Below are 25447 nucleotides of genomic sequence, written 5' to 3' on the forward strand. Positions count from 1 at the left end.
CTTCACCTTCTTCTTCAAGCGAAGAGTGAACCGGTACCTACTAGGGAAGCGCATACCATCTTAGACCGCATCTTAGCTTTCCATCAGGCGAGATTGCGGTCAAGCGCTTCCCTATCTAGAGTAAAAAAAAAAACCTTTATTCCCTTCGAACCGTATTCCCCAGCACTCTTTATTTCACACGGTAATCTGTCAAACTAAGGCCCCTTCACGTCTATCAAGCGCATGCTTCCGACAATCTTCGCGACGGGCGTCACACCGTCACGATGCTTTCACGCTCGTCGCGTCGTTGAGTTTAAACATGTTTAAAATGCGGAAATTTTTACTCCATATCGCGAGTCTGTGAATAAATTTATGATTTGATTACTATAGTTGTTCCGAACGCGACTTATTTGTGGTTGGTTTATTATTTACGATATTTTAGAGATAATGAAAATAAAGTTCATTGAAATAACTGTTTAGTGTCGACTTTTCTATTAAAAAAGGAAATTACTGAAAAGTTACGGTACATCTGTGTTGAATTACTTTGCCATCCATATGTACCTAAATAAGTTTACCTATTGTAAGTGCATAATTACAATTTTATACATTATATTTCATCAATAAAAACAATTAGTAAAAGAACGCGTTCAAACAATCGATTACAAAGCCGACAATCAAAACTATACGCGTAATAATATTTTCGTTACTAAAATAACCTACGAAATCCACTTAGTCCATTTTTCACAATTACACGCTCGAATTTAACTCACATAATCGCTTCGGCGGTTTTTCCAGTGGATTATTCGCTTCGCTTAACTTGATCCAATTTACCTTCTAAATGTCTCTAATAGGTCTCTATAAGTGCCCAAAAATTCTTTGATTAATTTGGATAGCCGATAGCACGGTCTCGTGCGTCAAACGGTTTTATGCTCTTCGTTTATCTTTGTACTTTTCAATTTGGTGCTTTTCAGTTAACTTTGATTTTTGATCATTCCCTTGAAATTGATATCGTAATTGTAATCTCATTTTGCGGTCGATGGTTGACAAATTACTCCGTACTGTCGGTTGTATTTAATCTCATTGATCACTCGCTCAATGGGATATGTCGAAATGCAAGCCGTCGTTAAATATTGTAACCACAATTGATTTAATTTCAGGTATTCAAATTCAATTCAAAATTCAAAATTCAAAAATTCTTTATTTGGAACATAATAACAAATTGTACATAAACTTAAATTACGATGACATCCGTAAAAGCATAAGAGCTGTGGCACGGATGCCAACGCCCACCTCCATACATAAAATAAGTTCCATCTTAATAATGTAACAAGTTTAACAATAATATGCAAATTAAGTCGGTTAAAAATAGAAAAAAAAAAAGTAGTACAAAATTCTAGACAGCAGGTGTGTTTGTGAGACTGAAGATGTGTATTCGTGAGTGTATGAGTATATGAGTGTGTGAGTATGTGAGTGTGTGTGTGTGTGTGAGTATGTGCCAGTGTGTATGGGTTTTTCCAAGTTTTAGACTGTAAATTTAATAATTTCTTCAGTTTCTTCATACGAACGGGACAAAAGCCAATCAAGGACTATATTTTTAAGTTTAAAATTACAGAGTGGGTAGATATTTAAAACCTGATTGAGTTTATTATAGATTAAGGAACTAATAAATGGATAGTGGCGACCAGCTACCGCGGTTCTGCGACGTTCAATAGTACACACCCTGTCATATCTACGCCTGGAATTTATAAGGTTGGGGTCATAAGAAGTATCCAAGTGTTTTCTCATAACAATTTTTAGTATATATAATTGACGTACCGACGGCACTTGGCATAGGGCATACAATTCGCTAGTTGGAAAGCGGAGAGGTTTGTTGGTGATTGTCTTAAGTACAGCCCGTTGGGCTCGTTCCAAGCGAATCATCAGAGATTTAACACAACCTCCCCAGGAGGTTAGACAGTAAGAAGTAACAGACTGTATCAGTGCGTAATAGACCGTTTTTAAATAACGGAAGTCTATCACTCCTCTAAGGCATTTGAAAACATATGTTAATTTTCTGACTTTAGAACAAACGGTATCGATCTGTTGCTTCCACGACAATGTTGGATCTATTGAAACTCCCAAATATTTTAAACTAGTGGCTCTCTCTAGACGTGTACAACTACATTGAACAAAAGGGTCAGTTTTGAGACAGTCATGGGCGCAAATGGTGAATGTTAGTGGGGGCATGGACGAAATTTTGGGCGCAAAAGTTATAAATTTACTTTTCGCAATATTGAGGGTAAGAAGATTTTGTTGCAGCCAATATTGGACAAGTTTTAAGGCGTTTTCAGCAACACTACGTACCTCATTCCATGTCTGAGCATAAAGAATCAGAGTAGTATCGTCAGCATACGAAATTATTTTACAATTATTGAGAGAGAGGTCACATAAATCATTAATGTAGAGTAAAAACAGGGTAGGTCCTAAGACACTGCCTTGAGGAACGCCGAATGAAACTGAAACATACTCACTCTTGATGTTATTAATAACGACACATTGTGTACGGTCAGAAAGGTAACTGCTAAATATATCCAGAACAGAGCCTCTGATACCACAACGTTCCAATTTGGATAGAAGAATAGGAATAGAGACAGTGTCGAATGCTTTAGAGAGGTCTAGAAAGAGAGCTACAGTTTTCAGTTGATGCTCAAAATTGTTAATAATGCAATTAGTTAATGACAGTAATGCATCTTCTGTAGATAGGCCCCGTCTAAAGCCAAACTGGTTTTTTGAAAAGACATTATTAGAATTAAGAAATGTAAGAAGCCTGTTATTTAGGACTTTTTCAAAGATTTTGGATAAAGCTGTAAGCACAGATATCGGACGATAATTTGCGACACTATCTCTATTTCCACTCTTATAAATCGGATGGACAACAGCTCTTTTAAAAACAATTGGAAACACGCCTTTTGATATGCAGAGGTTTAGGACATAACAGATAATAGGGGCGAGAACTTGTCTTGCAGATTTAATGACGGACGCGGGAATACCATCCCAGCCAACTGCACATTTGTCTTTAAGGTTGTTAATAATTGTAAGGATTTCTTCGTTTTCAATGTTCAGAAGTACCATTGAATTTACAGGAGTATTTAAAGAGATTTGTGGAAAGATGTTTGGGTAATTATAATTATTTGAAGTAGCCGATCGAGAATTTTCAATAATTTTATGAGCCATATCCTTACCCACATTCGCAAAGTAATTATTGACTGAATTGACGGATAGACTGGGACAACTACACGAATTTAATAAATCACTTGCATTAGAAGCCTTTCTTTTTTGTCCGGATATTTCCTTTATGACATTCCACGCAGCCCTGGGGTTCTTTCTGATTTTCTGGAACCTACTTTGTTCGTATTCTCGTTTAATTTTCTTTAAAAGCTTATTACAGAAAGTACGGTAACGGATGAATATCAATTTGTTGAGAATATTTTCCGGGTGTTTCTTAAATTTGCGATAAAGTTTATCTCTGTGGCGAATACATTTCAGAAGACCGGGTGTAATCCAGGGTTTTATTATGCGTTTTCTACAAGGGATTGTGCGGCTATGAGAAGTAATTATAGAGGATAAGGTGTTAACTAGGTTGGTTGCTGACTCATCTGGATCAGTAGAATCTAAGACAGAGGAAAAATCGGTATTTTCAAGCACGTTCACAACCGAGGGAATATCAATATGAGTATGAACAGAATAATTATTCTTAGATGGTTTTGCAATTTCCGCATGTATAAAGCATAAAACCGGGTTATGGTCAGTAAACGTAGCATCAAGGACTAAAGTAGTAGCTTTGTATGGCGTACGAAGCATTACATGATCAAGACAATTGCCTTCGCGAGTTGGGAAAAGATGAGCAGGCAATAAAGCGTGTGAGGCCAATAAATTAAGATACTCATCGGTTGAACGATCTGCGTTATTTGCAATTATATTAATATTGATATCACCGATGACCAGAATACTTTTGTTTGATTTGATAGAAAGGAGCACGTTATCTAGACTCGTAATAAAGGGATCAAGGTTCCTAAAAGATGGTGATCGATATAACGCTACTACAGCAAGAGAATTAGGAAATTCCAAAATAATACAATTAGCATCATTTAGTGGAGGTAAGGTTACTTTGCAACTTAAACCAGCTCGAACATAGGTGACCACGCCTTCATTTTGAGTAGTAAAATTAGATTGATGGTATTCGTATCCTGGAAGAATTGGAATGAATGGAGCCTTGCTTAACCAGCATTCTGATAGAACAAGAATATCAAGCTGATATCCGAGTCTATGCAGTAAAGTTTGAAAAAGGTTGAAATTACAGTTAATGCTTCGGATATTAACATGTAAGACTTTAAAGTCTCCAAAATTTTTAATATAAGAAATGCTATCCTCTGGTTGGCAAAGATAAGAATCAGACACCGAAATATTATCTATATCGTCATTAATAGTATTCAAGTCATTCATTTTATAGATAGAATAGAACAAGGGAATACTAACTGTGATGAAGAACTAAAGAATACAAATCTAAAATCCGGAATAGTTGAGAAAGAAGTAGATATTTTGGAAAAGTGTGTGATATGTGTAAATGTGGTGTGTGCTAGGTGTGTAAAATATTGTATGTAAAATTCATTATTACAATCAGAAACAATTATAAATGTAAAATAGATAAACAAATTTTTTATATAATATATATCACTAAGAAGAAACACTATGGAAACACATATTAATAGTCATATTAGAGTGTCCTGTTTCACCTTTGCAATATCCAATTCGGTATTAATTCTTATCAATGGCCCGTTTTCCTTTTTACGAAGAAAGATCTTTCCGTGCGACACCCAACAAAACTTAAAATTATGTGTGTTTGCAAGGTCACGCGATAAGAAAAACAATCTTTTCATTTTGGCCGAAAGATTTTCCGAAATAAAAATATTTTTTGATGGGCCCTTAATATGTAGATGTTCAGTAGAGAGCTTAGACGGTCCTTTATTAAAATTTCGGTACATACTGATAATTTTTTCTTTTAGCAGACAGCTAGTCAGATCAACAATAATTGTCTTTGAAGTGGGCTCCTTGGATTTAATTCTAAAAATGTCTTTCACTTCGTGGGGCTGTACAGCAACATTTAATAATTTAGATGTTTTTAAGAATGTATCCAGGAGAGAGGATTTTGTTTCTGAGGTACAGTTCGGGATATTTCTGATTTCAATGCATGTTGATCTAGATGCGCGCTCAGAAATCTCTAGCCTGTCTTCCAGTGTTTTAATATATTTAGCGTCCGCATCCCGCGCTAATTCCAAATCATTTATTTTAGAGGATAAAGAATCACATTTTTCCGCTAAAAATTCAAACGACGTCCGCATAGTCTCAACCGAGTCACACAACTTTTCAAAACTTTTATTTTGCTCCTCTTTAAAATTTAAAAACATTTGCTTGATTTCAAGCATAAAACAGTCGAGCTTATCTTCGTCACATTCAGTGAACTTCCTTTTACGGAAAGTGACATTAGTTTTTTTTGTCAAACTAGGCTCAGATGAGCAATGGTGTAAAGTTTGTTGAATAATCGGTACAGTAAGCACGCTGGTGGGCGCGTAGGCTTGGTCGCTAACATCCGATTCCACAGCCGGTGCGGGGGTGGAGGGGGGAGTGCGCTTGAGGGGCATGATTGTAGTATAACGTAGAAGCAGAGGGTAGTTTTAACGGTCAAACGGCAATCGCTAGGAGATTATGCAATGTAAGTCGAACAGCAGCGACGGAGTTCAAGTTATACTTGACGCGATCGACAGATTCATACAAAATTGCTTTCCGTCCAATATAAGTTGACCTCTAATGTTTCTTTCAAACTAAATTACGAGCGTGTACTGATTTCTTCTTTTTATATTGTACGGGTCTGGGTTTATGATATTAATAGATCACTCACATGTATTCAGAAGATTTATATATTTCTGGTTCATTTAATTATAATAAAATTAAATTATTCACTTTATAACACGATAAACGGTATTCATTCGTTATGTATCTCTATGTTTCATTTCATTGTTCCATAGGGTTTTAAAGACGTGTACATGCACTTAATATAAATTAATTAATACTGCTTTAATAAAATCTTGATTTGCATTTAGTTTTAGAAAAATTGCTTTCAGCCAACATCTACCCAATGTGCTTTCCTATTTTTCATAATTTGTCAGTTTTCATATTCCCAGAAAATAAATTAAAATTCAACAAACTGCGTCGGCGGATTAGACCGGGAGATACTGACACAAAATTTCGAGTCATTTGTAACAAGGATGGCGGTTCTACAGGGGTCTTAGTACGCAATGACAAAAAGAAAAATGATGGTGTGAACGCTGGTACCGGTGGCTTAGTCGCGTGGGCGTTTGTCGAACTCGTCGGAAAAATAGCGAAAGTCAAACGATTTGTAACACAAAAATTTTAGAATTTACCGATAGCCCATAAAAAAGTAGTAGGCGGTAGTGTCATGCCATACTTTTCCGGTGTGACTTACAACCCGCCATACCGACGCGAATGTGTTGATTTAAATAAAACAATCATTCAACCATTTGTACCAGGCTAACTTTTGCACAGGTAACTATCGTCGTGCAGCCATTTACGAAAATCGTCATGCCATACTTTTCGGACGATTCCAAATGGTCGCCATACCGCCGAAAATCTGCAAAAAATTTTTATTTCGCCAAACTTTTTGTACCAGTATTGCATTTGGATTTTTGGAGAGTATTTGATAAAATGTGACCATTATTATATTTGCCATACTTCTAGTAGGGGGAAAAAGTGCTGTCATACTTGAAAACTTAATTTATTATTAATTTATATAAGTGAAGATTTCCAACACATAGATCTTTGAAATTTTGTATTTATATTTGTTGATCCTCAAACTTACAGGAAAAATAAGTGCCATACTGTTACAAATCGTTTGACTTTCGCTATTTTCCGACGAGTTCGACTAACGCCCACGCGACTAAGCCACCGGTACCAGCGTTCACGCCATCGTTTTTCTTTTTGTCATTGCGTACTAAGACCCCTGTAGAACCGCCATCCTGTTACAAATGACTCGAAATTTTGTGTCAGTATCTCCCGGTCTAGATCATCAATGCTTTGACATCTTCCGCCGGCAATGACATCACCGAAATATTGGAAATTAAAAGCTTCGAATGCGAGATAAAATTCTGAGGCATCGACAAATTTTAGCTGACGGAATGAAAACGAATGAAAGGAAGTTTTAATCACTTAAAATAAAAGGAATTTCTCAAACTATTTCTCTGTTAGGGTCTAACTATCTACATTTTATTTTACTAAGGATTGAAGAATCTATCTCGAATGCTTGCTTATAGTTTGAAGTCGATGTTTGAAGTACTCTGTAACCGCTGTCTGACTTTGGAATCCTTTGTTTTACTTTGTTCGTTCGTTGTTCTTCTTGTAAGACGAGTCTTTTATAAAATCTTTTAAAATATCTTACACGAACATTTTTAAAAGAAAAAATTCCTTGGGTAATCCCAATATAATGTATTCTATTTCTAATATTATTATTGAACTATGTATTTAAGTTTATGTTTATTTTTTATATATAACTGAAAGAGATCGCTGATAAGCGATAACGTTGTCTTTTATACATCGACTTGTATTTGTATGTACTTAAATGTTAAATGATTTGGTGGAACAAATAGTTGATTTAATAATTAAAACGCTCTGCGATGATATTCAGAATGAAAAAGAACAAAAAACAAACATCGATACGACAATAATTGAAGCTGCGTTCAATAAAAACTGACAAGAAATACAAACCACAAGTGATTTAAAAGAAAAGGGTAAAGTTACCCGGCGGAATGACAAGATATTATATTCGCAAAAGAATTCTAGAGGTAAATATCTCGAATGCTATGGCGAAGATGATATCACGCACTATGCCCGTGTGAGCAAGCTTTGAACTTGAAGTTCACGTCTGTGTTAAGGGTACAACCTTGACAGAGCCTTTCATGTTAAGCCATCGTATAAATTGAACTGCTCGTCATAACAACTTGTGATTTGGTTCAAATTGAAGATTTTATTGCCATTCAGGAAGATATTTCTTCATTTGACGACGCGGTTGGCGCAGTGGTAAAGTATACAGCCTACTGAGCCGACGGTCCCGGGTTCGATCCCCGGTCAGGGCAAATATTTGTGTGATGAACTCAATTATTTGTTCTTGGGTCTGGGTGTTATCTATATATGTATTTATTAAATATTATATTTATCGTCGCCTAGTACCCACAACACAAGCCTTAATTGAGCTTACTGTGCAGTGGGACTAGGTCGATTTGTGTAATAATGTCCTACAATATTTATTTATTTATTATTTATTTATTTAATGTAACATGTATTAATGATACAATAATGATAACACGTATTATTAATGATAAAATATTGATGAAAATGATGATGATTGAAACTTCCGTGTATAACACCATCTTTTAGGACTTAAACAGATTTATTGCTAAGCCGTTGTGAATCACATAAATGCTGTTTTTGAAGCAGAATATATTGCAAGCACCGATAATCACAAGAGAATTTGCAGCAAATCTATGTAATGTATTGAATTTTCTTCTTTGTCTGGACTTACCGCAAAATACCTATATTAAGCATGGCATTGGAATATAGAAGCATAAAATCAGCGCATATTTGACGAAAATAGAACTGATATTCATTCGGTCAGTGGGATACTTATTTGATAGATTTCTGCTATGTATTTTAGATTTCAATTTCACAAGCGGTGACACCAAAGAGTCTTAAAATGTAGATATGAATCAATCATAGAAATGAAATGTGATTGATTTCAATAATGATTTAGAAATATAATTTATACTTTTAAGAAACTGAAGTTTACCGTCATCTTTTGAGTACAACAGTAGCGATTGCTTCGCAGTAGAGTATGAATAAATCAAACTCGATCTCAAGAGCCAGAACGATAAAGAGTATTTTAATGAATTTTTCATCACAAAGTGAATCATGCTAGTTGAAGATCTGCACACGTTTTAAAATACTACGACTATCTGGTATGTGAGTAATAAAATCGATGCTAGATAAATATTTAATGTGAAGAAAGTGTAAATTTATTCCAAATCTGATTCAATAAACTGTGATTTAGGAAAATGCGCAAGCTATGACAAAAATATCATAAATTTTTTTTGAGCCATAATCGATATACCATACTTTTCGCGCATAATATAATAACCAAATTGTAAAATAATATAGTTAATGTTATGTAGAGTTTGTGTAGAGTAGTAATTGTGATGGCAGAAATTGTTTTTAATACGCTAAATTTTATTGTTTTCATAATCCTATGCGTAATATAATGTGTGACAAACATTAATTGAATAATTCTATTAAAACCCTTCGTATTATATTCAAACTTATTGAATATTGAATATAACCGTAACACCGCAATGAATAATAGGTAAACACTAAACAACCCATCGATTGTTTAGCTCGATAACAATCGAGTCTATTTCAATACAAAAGCCGATTTAATCAACCACAAATATCATGGGAATCCAACATTTAAATCTAAATCAATTTATAGATGAAGTATGAAATATATTCAACCCACGCTGAAGGATCAAATAAATTCCCTTAGGAATATAATTCAATTTTATTGGGAATGCAACTGAGCCGCGATGGGTTGACTCAGAGTTGACGTCAAAGACGTAGTAGGTACTTGAACATACTGCCTCAGAGAAGCGCTCGAGCGGCGCTCAATCATCAAATAGAACAGCAAAATATTGACACGTTCACACCCACTTGATCCCACTAATTGCTCTGTGATCGCCATCGCCGCCGACTACGTCACAACTTAATTACTCGAATAAATTGAGTTTATTGCCAGCGCTAATTCTATTCCAGCCAATAGATAGATCAAATGTAAAGGTGACGAACATTTTTATGATGTTTTACAAATTGCATTCTCTGCATTTATCGCTGAAATAAAAGCGTCCGTCGCACTTGAAAAAGACAGTCTGAACCAATTTTACAATAAGAAACGTACCGGTTTCACTCGAACAAAGGGGAGGTCGTTAGTTTTATTTTCCGAGATGTTTTGATGTTTGGGGTCCTCCCTGAAACTTTCCCGTTTTCATTTTAAATTAGGCCATGTGCTATACCTACAGTATCTTTTCATTACGAGCGTGTAGCCACAATGACTATGCTAATTTTGTGAAGACTAACGGGAGAAGAGCTCTTAACTTTGAGAGATGTTATAGACAAGTACTTATCTCGATACATTGCACTTTACAACAAGAGCATTCTTAAGAATGTATAATGTAAAGAGCTGATAAGAGGGACTCTATACAATGTTGATATTAGTTGACGCGACCTTACATTTTCGATAATCTAGTAACTTAATAAAAAGGGGCTGGTTACGTCATAAAGCTGGATGATTTAAATTGTCACAAATATGGCTATTGTATGCATATATGTATTGAATTGGAAAAAATTATTTTTATACGTCAGCGTCAAAAATGAGTTGAGTGTGAGTCGGACTCATAAGCTAACCTAAACAGTACAAAATAATGAGCTAAGGAAAACTGAAAAATTAGGTTGTAATAGTCAAGAAAAAGCTTCATTACATTAGCCAGATACTAAAATTTGACAGAATGCATAACGAAAGCTTACGTTTTTTCCGTCATTAATTTCGTTTCGTGAATAAATTTATTTCTTATAAATACCAGAAATATGAAGTATTTCGATTGAAAATTGTCTATAATGTCTAAGATAGTAGAAACATATAAGATATATAATGTATCGACTCCTGCGCAGGGTTGGTGTGTTTTTCTTTGATTTAAGTGTATTAAATATAGAGTAATAGTAGAGTACTTGATACATGTCGAAAATTATCAATATCTTTATAAACTTGGACTTTTTAGCTACATTTTCGTAGGCAGTTGTAAAAGTTCCAAAAATGTATACAATAATTACGGTATTTTTTGCATATGATGTTGTGATATATGTATGATTACATTTTAAATGATTGACTGCTCATGCGCAGACTTTAATAATTATTGGCTAAGATTTTGCGACCCCGAAATGTAACATTTAAATAGGCAAGCGGCAAGCTGTTTTCTTAAAAAATCTTTTTTTCTTGTTGTCATTAATATTGCATAAATTAAACGGCCTAGTAAAGAAATGTAGACGAAAGACAACAGACATAGACTAACTATAATTTTTATAGACATGTTTTAGCGCACGGGCCTTTCATACAGTGTGGTACATTTCTATTTAGAGATGATCCATTAACCTGGATAAATTTTAAGGAAAAAAATGCGAAAAACTCCTCCGTCGCCAATACGGCTCTGTTTAATACTGCATATGTAGAGATTTTTTATCTTCTGACGGATTACCAACTAGAGTGTGAAAGTGTAATTATACAAGCGATTAACGATCTAATTTTGAGAAAGATTCCAGTGTTAAAATAGATTTCGTTGGAATTAAATCTATAGTGTACTGTATTTTACGGAGATTTAAGTCTTGCACTGTAATCATCCCTGAACATAGCGTCTCAACTCTGATTTGAAATAATGATCTTGAATCAATTAATGTTATAGATAAGACGGACATAGGTCATGTCAAAGTGAAAAACGTTGAAATGAAAGTATTCAATGAGGAAAGAACCTGAATTCTGAATGGGATGGAGCTATTCATAGACCAAACCAATGGTTAACGCGATAAAATTAGTAAGACGAAATCACCGGTCGGTATTGAAAATACGAATGCAAAAAGTAATTTGAATATCAACACTAAGAGTCTGGTCTAATGCCGTTTTGTTTATGGTGTTACGCATTCAAAAGTATTTCCGCCGAATTATTATTAATGTTTTACAAGTCAGGAACGTGTCGTGAGTCACGAGTGTTTTTGTAATAACTTTATTGATCCAGATTGAGAGTTATAATCTCGGCGTAATCACCTCCAAGTGTGTCCGACACGCGCTTCGACCGTTACATTTTATGAGGTAAATCATCGATATTTTTACAACAGATAACATCTCTGTCGATATCAAACTAGAAGTACCTAGTTATTATTTAAACAGCTGACGTTAAAGAAACGGGTCAGGCGAACATTAAAGCGGCAAGAAAATAAAAGTCATAAGATTAATTTGACTGCGACACAAACGTCCTCGTCGTGACAGCGGCGTCGCAGATAAGTCGAGGTGATGCAGTCCTTACCGCACATGTTATTATGTAAAGCTGAAACATCAGAATGTAGGTCGAGACGGAAGATTAAGACAACACTCACCGAGCTCGAAAGTGTCAGACAAGCGGTTAGTGTATGCTAGCGGCCTCGCACTGCGCACTCACCAACACATGTCGAAATATTCCATTATAATCTCGATAAACATGCAAAACGACAATGAGGAGCGCGTGCAAGGAACGCACTTAGAGCGACGTATGCCCGCACAACGGCGCGCTGCCGGCGTGACGCAAGCGGCACTGACCGCAACCGCAGCGCGGCCATGTTCGCCTACGGGCTACGGTACGTACCTCTCTTCCTCTTCTGGTTCCTGGGCCCGGGGGCATTCCTGCCTCGGCCTGAGGACAGGCGTCAGCCCCCATTTCTCGACCAACTCTATGCGAGCAATGGTGGCAGTTCAATGTCAATGTGTCATCGGTTCGGAGCGCGTGCGAGGGTGCAGCGGGAAGGCGGCGTAGAGGCCTGCTGGCCCGCGGCGCCCCCGGGCCTGATGGTGGCGCCCGCGGCCGCTGCCACCTTACTCGCGCGCCATGCCGCTCTCGCGCGTATCTGGCTCGTGCGCGACCACTACGCCCGCGGCGCTGCCCACGCTTTCGCGCTTCGCATCACGCTCAGAGACCACGGCGCGGCGGGCGCATCGCGGCTACTGCGGCACGCCCGCAACTTTCACGCAACGCGCACTCTGTTTATAGTCTAGACAGCGATTCAAAAAAATTTAAAATTCGTCCGATACGTTCGACAGATGTCCTTACGTAAGCACGGGGCGCGTGCGACGGCGCCTCACCGAATGCAGCGATTCATGATCGTCGTGACTAGTCGCGTGTTCGCGAAGTGTGAGCGGGTGTCAGGAGCGCCCGACTTCGGCGGACTGGTGCGGGCGCGCGTGCGTCCCGCGCGCCGCTCTCCGTAGCGCCCCCCCCCCCCCCGGCGTGGGGCCCGCGCCCCGCTGACGCCCGCGCGCGTATCGACACCGCGTGCCAACCACTGCACCGCGGAACATTTCGTCCCCCGCGCACCGCACAGGTTTCGCGCGCCGCCCTCCACCTTTGCCGCACGCGGTCGAATCTAGCACGCCGTTGCACGCAAAAGGCTACGAGTTACGACCCTTCGCAAAACGTCTCAGGACTTTCACGGGCCTCGCGGACCTTGAAACGTCGGGCGGGCAGTTCTACGCTGCCCCGAACTACTGATGGTTTTGCATGTGGTTTTGCATTTAGTGATCGATGAGATGTTATATAAAATATGACATGTGGCGTATGAGATATCGTTACAAGTCGGAAGGAAATGAGCGGTCGCTGCGATAAAAGATAAGAAGGAACATTACATATTGCAGTGCAGGTGGTAGGTGCATCAGGAGCGGCGAGGCTGCGGCGAGTGGCGCTGCGTCGCGGATGCGCCCGCTGCCAAGCCGGCACAACCTCAAGAATGAAAGCTAGCAAATGCAGCGAGCCAACTTGAACTGATAAAATGTTAACGACCTTCAACTTATACTATCCACGAAATGCCCTACATTCACAGACAGAAATAAATTAAACATTTATTTCTAATATCACACTGCATTTACATAGTGTGTTTTGTTTGCAACTGTATGGAGAATACTGTATAAAATAAAATTGTGGAGGCATGCTTGTACTGTATTTGCCTTCGTAATGATATGTTTCCAGCGGAACATTACAAACAATATGATATTTATTGGGCCCGGAATATATAATTTTCCTTTCCGGTTCTCTTTGACAATGTTACTTTATGTTATTATTATTATATTTTATAATATATTTCTCGTGACTTCTGAGTTGATTTTATTATGATTACAACGAGAGCAGATTTTTTTTTAATATTATGCTTTCTAATACGATGTGACTGATTCATAGTGCCTACTATTATTTAATTTCATACCTAGAATTTTCCAGGTATGAAACAGATTATTAAACCATTAATATAATACTCTCCTTTACTCCTGTAATAATATTTAAAATTTGCCTTTAGTAAAAGCTATTTTAGAGGAGCTATTTTTTTGAACTCTACTTTATTTTAAACTTAAACACATTTAAATTAGAAAGATAAAATGTTAACGACCTTCGTTTCAAATATAATGTGCTAAGTGGTTCAAAGAGAAGATACTTTGTGTGTCAGAAATGTAGCGATGTTAAATTGATCGAATTTTATAGGTGACTTTTATCTCTACTGGGATCCATCTTGCATCTTTTGGTTGAGCGCCAACAAGGCGACGAGATGCGAATAAAGAGAGATGCACTGATTAAAGTATTACTTTGACTTGAACCCAAAAGTATTAACATGAGCGACTCGACGGATTTGTTATTCTAAATTGTGATTTCTTGGTATTGGTGTATAATAACGAATATGACAGTAATATGCGACTATGTAATTAAGTATTTTCAGTTGTACGGGAACAGCAGCTGTTAAGGCCGGATCTGCTGGAATAATTATTAGTTTCGTCTATTTGCCAATCAGGCATGACATAAAGGACATATGAAATAGACACTAATTACACTACATAGCCGTGTGACATTGGCAGTGTACTTGACAAACGGCGCAGTTACGGTGAAATGAATACGTCACACACATTAGAATATGAATTAGACATACTAACTAGGCTAGACTAACTTCTCGCCTATGGGTTCGGTCGCGTGCACTTTATGTTATCATCTAAAGTTGAACTATTTAGGAAGAATTTTCCCCTTTTTCTTTATCAATCCCGATCTGACCAATTTGACTGGTTCGATTTCATCGTCGTTCTTTGTTACGCTATCCCTTTTATAATAAAAAACATAATATTTGGGTAGTTTTAGACTAATTATTATAGACAAAACTAATTCTGCATATTCGATAGAAGACATACCAGCTAGTTATTAAAGCATTAAGTGATATCATTTAATTGTTACAAGTGTTTATCATGAAATGAACAATGCGGGACCTTGAGGCTGAAACCCTGCACAAAGTCTCAAAAACTGTTAAGGGAAACAATGGTAATGCAGTTGAATAGTAAACACTAACCGTCGCCTTTGCTTTGGAAGCGGCACTGTGCATTTACGAATGCCTTTTATAGAATTTACAATGCGCCGTTTTGGCCGCGTTCCGTCGCTTTCACTAGTTTTCGTTAGAATTTGATGTGAAGTATTTTAATTATTGGCGAATGAAAAGTGCTCTGTGTTTATTGGATTGAGATTGGAGCGGGGTTGAGATTGGCGCAGTGTTTACAGTTTTTGCGTAACGTTTGTAGTTGGGAACTGTGGGTTATTGTTGTTCTAACTTTCATTATATTTTCATACATGTTAACAATTACGTTCGTAGTTATTCCCGTAGTTGGAAATTAGATTACTTTTTATATTCCATCTAGAATTTTTTTCGCCGCTATCTGGGAGTTATATGAGAAAAAGTTTTGCGTTGACCGATTGGCTAGGTTTCGCTGTCTCCCGCATGATCCCAGGGGGTGCGGGAAACTGGAATAGACTTTTATTATGACCTAACTATGTTTTGTATATTACATACATATTTGATGAAGCAATTTTTATAACGAAATTAATATTTTTTCAATTGTAATACAGCAAACGATGGATGAAGATTTTTATTATTTCTTTAAATATGTGCTACCTGTTCTCAATGGTATGAAGGTTGTTCGTAGTTTTTGCACAGTTTTGATCTAAAAATTATTCCAATTAGTGCTTTACATCCGCTTTCAAAGGTATATTATTTTGCTCTACAAATTACCTTTTTTGTTACCAAGAGTTACACAAGTATTATTAATACACTAGTTGCGCTCCGCGGTTTCACCCACGTGGCTCCGCTTCTGTTGGTCAGCGTGATGATATATATTTTTCAAATCGGATAAGTAGTTATTGAAATAAGCGTGTTCAAACAAAAAAAAGTGTGTGCGTGTAACCTTTACGCGCGATTGAAGTAAAACTTCTTTGGCGTTGACGACATATATCACTGAAATGATTAAATATTAACTTAAATAAATAAATATTATATTATAATTTAATTATATTTATTATTCATGTGCTTTACAAAGATTATTTAAATGTTATATTAATATTATTCATTCGAAACAGGTAATTGAATGTCATCATAATTTCTTACGTACGAAATTATAGGTTTGTGGTAACTATAATGTGAAACATAAATTTTACTCTCTAAATTTGTTACTTTTCTTGAAAATACAGCATCTATCGTTGTACCGAAACGCGTTGTTGAATGAAGTCGAGAAGTATTCATAGATAAATCAAATTTTTCTTCTAAAAAATCAATTAACGGCTGAGATTCCTGAGAGCGAAAATTAACATTAAAATCTCCAGTTAGAATCAAACTCAAACATTTATTTATTCAATTAGACTACTTTTAGTAGCACTTTCGAATCGTCATTACATAAGTATTTTTAACATTTACCACCGATTCGGAAAGCAGTATCTATGGAGAAGAACCGGCAAGAAACTCCATAGTTGCTCTTTTAAAATCATATTGTCAATATTACATAATCTGTAACTTAAATCTAACTACATAATATATCATAATATGCCAAAGAACTGTCCTGTGGTTCTTACGCGACAACCCTCCATGGATTTTCATCTTCCATATATTCCTTAATGCTATAATAGGCTCTCTGAACTAATATATTTTTTACATAAGTTTTAAATTTAGCACTACCAAACTCTTTAATATTATGAGGAATTCTATTGTAAAAGCGTATACCTTGACCCATAAATGAATTTTTAACTTTAGCTAATCGGAAAAATGGCATTTCAATTCTATTTCTGTTCCTTGTGCCATAACAGTGTCTATCTCCTACTCTTGTGTGTACGTCGGCATTTTTGTGTACATGCAAAATATTATTAAATATATACTGTGATGTTACAGTAAGGATACCAGTATTCTTAAAGAGATCTCTTAGTGAGTCCCGAGCACGTAAATTATATATAGAGCGAATGGCTCTTTTCTGTAAGATAAATATAGTTTCTATATCTGCTGCCCTGCCCCATAGTAGAATTCCATAGGACATAATACTATGAAAGTAGCTGAAATAAACCAATCTAGCTGTATCTTCATCGGTGAGATGCCTTACCTTTCGGACTGCATATGCTGCTGAACTGAGCTTACCTGCAGCGGTGTTGACATGGGCTCCCCACTGTAGTTTCTCGTCCAATGTTAACCCAAGAAATACAGTCGATTCTGTAGGGTGTAATACCTCCCCGTTCAAGGTAATATTTCTGCTCAACTTTTTAACGTTAGGTAGTAAAAATTCAACACAAGTTGTTTTTTTGGCATTTAATAATAAATTATTAGCAGTAAACCAGTCGGATATGTGTAAAAGAGTACTGTTCACTTCGTCAACATTTGGGTCATGCCTATCCACATTGAATATTAATGAGGTATCATCTGCAAACAGAACTATTTCACACCTATCCTGTAAATAATAAGGTAGATCATTGATATATACCAAGAACAAGAAGGGTCCTAAAATAGATCCTTGTGGAACACCAATGTTAATTGACGCACCGCTAGAACGTTCTCCATTAACAACTACAGTTTGTATCCTATCATGCGGGTATGAGGCTATGAGGTTCTGAGCTTGTCCTTTAATCCCATAGTGATTAAGTTTACGCAATAATGTACAATGTTCAACGCAGTCAAATGCCTTGGAGAGGTCACAAAATATCCCCAAAGCATTTTTTGAGTTTTCCCATGCCTTATATATATGTGTTAGTAGTGCAACTCCAGCATCTGTGGTTGAGCGCCCCTTTGTGAAACCAAACTGTTTGGTGTGCAGCAAATTATTAGAAGCAAAGTGACTAGTCAATTGGTTTAATATTAACTTTTCGAATACCTTACTTAATGTTGGTAAAATCGAGATAGGTCTATAGTTGTTAAATCATCGGTAATTCATGATAATTACTATTTAAAAGTCGAGAACCTTCAATTGTGAAGTGAAGTAATTGCTGATGAATAAATTTTATGATATTTGTCAGGCTAGTATTTGTAGAAATATAAATAACAACGATAATCACAGGTTGGTCATTCGTATTAACACATCGAACCAAGGCGATGTCACCAATTTGTGAAACCTCATCGGAAATTTGTGATAATATAGTTGGTGAAATATTTTGAATTGGTGTTACATTGTTCAGTGTATCTGTAGATGAATGATATACAGCTACTCCACCAGCAGTTGAGTTGGGTCGTTTGTATTGGGTAACGTAATAAAAATTTTCAATAAGAATTTGTTCGTCATTTTTCATCCAAGTTTCGGAAAATAACAGCAATGTGGACCTTTTTAATACTTTATCATTCAGATCAGAAACATGAGCACGTAAACTTTGGCAGTTGAAGGAAAATAGTGTAATGTTACTCTCATTTACAAGGTTATATAATTCTTCCTGTTGTGTTATTAGGCGAGAATTTGAAAGTCTTTCAAATTCACACTGTAAATCAACTATTCCCCCTGGACGCTTTCTTCCATGATAAAATTTGTTGTCATCGGTGTTTGAGACAATGAACAATCCATTTATATCAGTTACTCGTGATAATGCTACATATAACAGCTGCTGACTGTGACTTTTATTGTATTCATAAACGATTTGATCAAAAGTACCACCTTGAGACTTATGTATTGTAAGCGCACAAGCAGATACTAATGGAAAGTGATTTCTCTTTGCAAATATTGTCTTATTTCTATTCATTGGTACAGATGACGATCTTCGTAAAATTGGGACTGCTGTTCTACTAATGTTTAGAGTTTGAATATGATGGGCAGCTTTTTTCCTAATTTTCTCTCCTATCTTACCAGGAAACTCAAGCCATAAGCGTATGATGTTATCACTGTCATCACGTTCAATATACACTAACTTTCCAACACAACCGTTGGCTAAGCCATCAGATACATCAATATTGGTTGTAATAATGTAAAATTTGTTAAGAACTAATATGATTTCATAAGGCGATCCTCCTGTATCAATAACTGACATTTTATGAAATTGTTGGCGTACATATGCTTCTTGTTCAACTGAATGACAACCTATATACATATCTGTTGCTATGGATACTACTTTGTCTTCAGCAATATTTAAAATAGATTGATTATAATCCGCAACATGTTTATTTTTATTTTTAATTTACTTATTTTAAAAGTAATAAATAAACAAGTACCTATATTTAGAGATTTTCAAAAAATTTTGCAATTTAAAATAATGTTTTTAAAACTGTTGAATTTTTCATTCACTTTGCTATTCACAATTGATCCGTTTGAAAATTTGAAAATAAATAATCCTAATTGATTATGATATTTGCCACTAGCTGGCGTATAAGTCAAGAAGCGTGTAGTATATGACATATACTTACAACCAATCAGAATTATTATTTTTAAATGGCGGAAACTAGTAAGCGTTACTTCCGTCAGAAAAAAAATCTGAGTTACTCCCTAGTCGCGCCTAAAGAAGTTTTACTTCAATAAATAAATATTATATTATAATTTAATTATATTTATTATTCATGTGCTTTACAAAGATTATTTAAATGTTATATTAATATTATTCATTCGAAACAGGTAATTGAATGTCATCATAATTTCTTACGTACGAAATTATAGGTTTGTGGTAACTATAATGTGAAACATAAATTTTACTCTCTAAATTTGTTACTTTTCTTGAAAATACAGCATCTATCGTTGTACCGAAACGCGTTGTTGAATGAAGTCGAGAAGTATTCATAGATAAATCAAATTTTTCTTCTAAAAAATCAATTAACGGCTGAGATTCCTGAGAGCGAAAATTAACATTAAAATCTCCAGTTAGAATCAAACTCAAACATTTATTTATTCAATTAGACTACTTTTAGTAGCACTTTCGAATCGTCATTACATAAGTATTTTTAACATTTACCACCGATTCGGAAAGCAGTATCTATGGAGAAGAACCGGCAAGAAACTCCATAGTTGCTCTTTTAAAATCATATTGTCAATATTACATAATCTGTAACTTAAATCTAACTACATAATATATCATAATATGCCAAAGAACTGTCCTGTGGTTCTTACGCGACAACCCTCCATGGATTTTCATCTTCCATATATTCCTTAATGCTATAATAGGCTCTCTGAACTAATATATTTTTTACATAAGTTTTAAATTTAGCACTACCAAACTCTTTAATATTATGAGGAATTCTATTGTAAAAGCGTATACCTTGACCCATAAATGAATTTTTAACTTTAGCTAATCGGAAAAATGGCATTTCAATTCTATTTCTGTTCCTTGTGCCATAACAGTGTCTATCTCCTACTCTTGTGTGTACGTCGGCATTTTTGTGTACATGCAAAATATTATTAAATATATACTGTGATGTTACAGTAAGGATACCAGTATTCTTAAAGAGATCTCTTAGTGAGTCCCGAGCACGTAAATTATATATAGAGCGAATGGCTCTTTTCTGTAAGATAAATATAGTTTCTATATCTGCTGCCCTGCCCCATAGTAGAATTCCATAGGACATAATACTATGAAAGTAGCTGAAATAAACCAATCTAGCTGTATCTTCATCGGTGAGATGCCTTACCTTTCGGACTGCATATGCTGCTGAACTGAGCTTACCTGCAGCGGTGTTGACATGGGCTCCCCACTGTAGTTTCTCGTCCAATGTTAACCCAAGAAATACAGTCGATTCTGTAGGGTGTAATACCTCCCCGTTCAAGGTAATATTTCTGCTCAACTTTTTAACGTTAGGTAGTAAAAATTCAACACAAGTTGTTTTTTTGGCATTTAATAATAAATTATTAGCAGTAAACCAGTCGGATATGTGTAAAAGAGTACTGTTCACTTCGTCAACATTTGGGTCATGCCTATCCACATTGAATATTAATGAGGTATCATCTGCAAACAGAACTATTTCACACCTATCCTGTAAATAATAAGGTAGATCATTGATATATACCAAGAACAAGAAGGGTCCTAAAATAGATCCTTGTGGAACACCAATGTTAATTGACGCACCGCTAGAACGTTCTCCATTAACAACTACAGTTTGTATCCTATCATGCAGGTATGAGGCTATGAGGTTCTGAGCTTGTCCTTTAATCCCATAGTGATTAAGTTTACGCAATAATGTACAATGTTCAACGCAGTCAAATGCCTTGGAGAGGTCACAAAATATCCCCAAAGCATTTTTTGAGTTTTCCCATGCCTTATATATATGTGTTAGTAGTGCAACTCCAGCATCTGTGGTTGAGCGCCCCTTTGTGAAACCAAACTGTTTGGTGTGCAGCAAATTATTAGAAGCAAAGTGACTAGTCAATTGGTTTAATATTAACTTTTCGAATACCTTACTTAATGTTGGTAAAATCGAGATAGGTCTATAGTTGTTAAATCATCGGTAATTCATGATAATTACTATTTAAAAGTCGAGAACCTTCAATTGTGAAGTGAAGTAATTGCTGATGAATAAATTTTATGATATTTGTCAGGCTAGTATTTGTAGAAATATAAATAACAACGATAATCACAGGTTGGTCATTCGTATTAACACATCGAACCAAGGCGATGTCACCAATTTGTGAAACCTCATCGGAAATTTGTGATAATATAGTTGGTGAAATATTTTGAATTGGTGTTACATTGTTCAGTGTATCTGTAGATGAATGATATACAGCTACTCCACCAGCAGTTGAGTTGGGTCGTTTGTATTGGGTAACGTAATAAAAATTTTCAATAAGAATTTGTTCGTCATTTTTCATCCAAGTTTCGGAAAATAACAGCAATGTGGACCTTTTTAATACTTTATCATTCAGATCAGAAACATGAGCACGTAAACTTTGGCAGTTGAAGGAAAATAGTGTAATGTTACTCTCATTTACAAGGTTATATAATTCTTCCTGTTGTGTTATTAGGCGAGAATTTGAAAGTCTTTCAAATTCACACTGTAAATCAACTATTCCCCCTGGACGCTTTCTTCCATGATAAAATTTGTTGTCATCGGTGTTTGAGACAATGAACAATCCATTTATATCAGTTACTCGTGATAATGCTACATATAACAGCTGCTGACTGTGACTTTTATTGTATTCATAAACGATTTGATCAAAAGTACCACCTTGAGACTTATGTATTGTAAGCGCACAAGCAGATACTAATGGAAAGTGATTTCTCTTTGCAAATATTGTCTTATTTCTATTCATTGGTACAGATGACGATCTTCGTAAAATTGGGACTGCTGTTCTACTAATGTTTAGAGTTTGAATATGATGGGCAGCTTTTTTCCTAATTTTCTCTCCTATCTTACCAGGAAACTCAAGCCATAAGCGTATGATGTTATCACTGTCATCACGTTCAATATACACTAACTTTCCAACACAACCGTTGGCTAAGCCATCAGATACATCAATATTGGTTGTAATAATGTAAAATTTGTTAAGAACTAATATGATTTCATAAGGCGATCCTCCTGTATCAATAACTGACATTTTATGAAATTGTTGGCGTACATATGCTTCTTGTTCAACTGAATGACAACCTATATACATATCTGTTGCTATGGATACTACTTTGTCTTCAGCAATATTTAAAATAGATTGATTATAATCCGCAACATGTTTATTTTTATTTTTAATTTACTTATTTTAAAAGTAATAAATAAACAAGTACCTATATTTAGAGATTTTCAAAAAATTTTGCAATTTAAAATAATGTTTTTAAAACTGTTGAATTTTTCATTCACTTTGCTATTCACAATTGATCCGTTTGAAAATTTGAAAATAAATAATCCTAATTGATTATGATATTTGCCACTAGCTGGCGTATAAGTCAAGAAGCGTGTAGTATATGACATATACTTACAACCAATCAGAATTATTATTTTTAAATGGCGGAAACTAGTAAGCGTTACTTCCGTCAGAAAAAAAATCTGAGTTACTCCCTAGTCGCGCCTAAAGAAGTTTTACTTCAACAAACTCTTCAGCTTTATAATATTAGTATAGATTAATCTCTGTACGTCGCTGTAATACTTTATCACTGGTTCAAACATTTGCAGAATTTATGAGTCCAATAAAACTTTTAGATATATTTTTTGCGAAAATAAAACTAGAGAAAAGCGGAAAAGAAATTTGTATGGTAAACAGTTATCGTGCGATAACGCGGAGTGCACGCTAGCGGCTACGGAAACCTTCTCAACTATACAATGTATTTCTTTGACAATCACTCCGCTATCATTTCTGCGATATCGTATAACTACGTCCACTTTAAAATGAAATGAAAACCGTGAACTTACATAATATTTAAACACCCTGTACCTCAGAATTGTATGTAGTCTACTTCAGGACCTAGTTTCTCACAATGTTATCCTCTACTGTGTTTTGTGTAGTACTAGCTTACTGCCCGCGGCTTCGCCAGCTTTGTCTAATTCCTAATAAATTATGTACTAAAACCTTCCTTTTGAATCACTCTATCTATTAAAAAACCGAATCCAAATTCGATGCGTAGTTTTAAAAATTTAAGCATATAAGGATATAGGGACACAGACAGCGACTTTGTTTTATACTACTTAGTGATTATTGAGTTTTGTAACCTTTTAATGTTGTTAGAACCAAATATAGACATTATACATAAAAAAAAATAACTAAATATAAAGAACGTGCTAACCAAAGATGTTTTTAAATTTGATAAACAGTAAGGGCGAGCTTGAAAGTTGCAAATGAGATTCGTTTCAATGCGAGTCAGCTGAGTGTTAATTCAATGCACGCTATTAGTAAATCAGCCGCTATTCATTCCCGTACTAAACATATTCGCTGTAAATTGACCTTCAGGCATTAACGTTGCTAATAACTATATATATACACTATACAGGTTAATGCCGTAGCTAATAAGTTCTAATAACTATAGGTTAGGTAAAGCTGAACTTGGCGGCAGTGAAATTTTTGAACGTCATTTAAAATGTAAATTGGCTGACACGCCCGTAATACCTTCTTTAGACTTATTTTTAGGTTTCAAGTGCTTTATTCATGTGTCTTATGTTGTTTTTTGGCCTATTTTCAGATAAGTGGTACAAGGTTATATGTGACAGACCTCCGCTTTCTAGGCATAAATAAACTAGGTGCTTTTTAGGTGTGACAATTAGTCGATAGCGTTCTTTGAATTCGTTCGGTTGTTTTTGCGGTTTTAATTTTTATATAAAAGAAAATTCTATGTAGAGGTGGTTTATACAATAAATGCTAAGATATTATTTTTATTAAATATATTATCATGTACGTGATAACAAGTCAATTATTATAATATAATAAAAGCATTTCATAAATATTGTAGCAAGCATTTTTTTATTGAAATCAGATTTAAAAACTTACGTAGCAATGCGGTTAATTTGAGTGTTGAAGTATTACCTTGAAGAGAACTTAGCGCTATCAATGCTATATTTTTTAAATGTTTTACAATACTTGTACAAATAAAAGTTATCGTTTTCAATATGAAAATAATAACTAGCCTACAAACTTTAAAGCGCTCGCAGCGCTGTTATGTTGAATTTGTTCCCTAAATAAATTTTAGCGTTTTTATATCGTTAGTTTTTTTACAGCGAAACCGCGAAAGACGATTGAATATACTCGTACATTATAATATTGCGAACGTCTCTAGCAAGGCTAGGTTGAAAATCACCGCCATTAAGGAAATTCGGTCAGGGGGTATGCCATAGTAGTATTACTACCAGTGTGGGAAAGAGATGGCGTTGGACGACCTATATAGCGCTGTCCTTTTTACGCACTGGAAATAATACTGCTTAAAGACATCGTGGTATGGGGGTGGTCAATAATAGAGGTAAATGAGCTAAATTTTGGCTGCGGTGTAACTAAATGGGATGATTCAGGGAAACTATATCAATAATAATAAATCTATGTGGTATTTGGAGCATTTTTTCACTGATTGATATATTTATTTATTTATTCTTTATTGCTCTGAGAATGTTACCACAAAACTTAACCGAATACATTTAAACAATTGGCGGTCTTATCGTTATGCAGCCTTTAAGACATATATAAGTTATAGGAAATTTTAATTTTATGTTTTATGAAGTTTATTGCTATCGAGATAATTATAAAATACTCGTAGGTATAATTATGATTATTATCTATGCTGATCGACAGAACAAAATTAGATTTTAGGTTATTTCTTTAGGAAAAAAATTCTGCATACATTGGGCTTTGGGAAAATAAATACCTGCAGGTACTACGACA

General features: G+C 35.4%; 1 protein-coding gene across 2 annotated transcripts in view; it reads right to left on the minus strand.

The window, feature by feature from the left end:
• The window catches only part of Sh (Potassium voltage-gated channel protein Shaker), a 171703-nt gene that overhangs the window by 49931 nt on the left and 96325 nt on the right, over positions 1-25447 (minus strand). The window lies entirely within an intron of this gene.

This window comes from Colias philodice, chromosome 1 (genome assembly GCF_061535455.1).
Source record: "Colias philodice isolate Cphi_HAF_F1 chromosome 1, ilColPhil1 Martin Lab GWU primary, whole genome shotgun sequence".
NCBI lineage: Eukaryota > Metazoa > Arthropoda > Insecta > Lepidoptera > Pieridae > Colias > Colias philodice.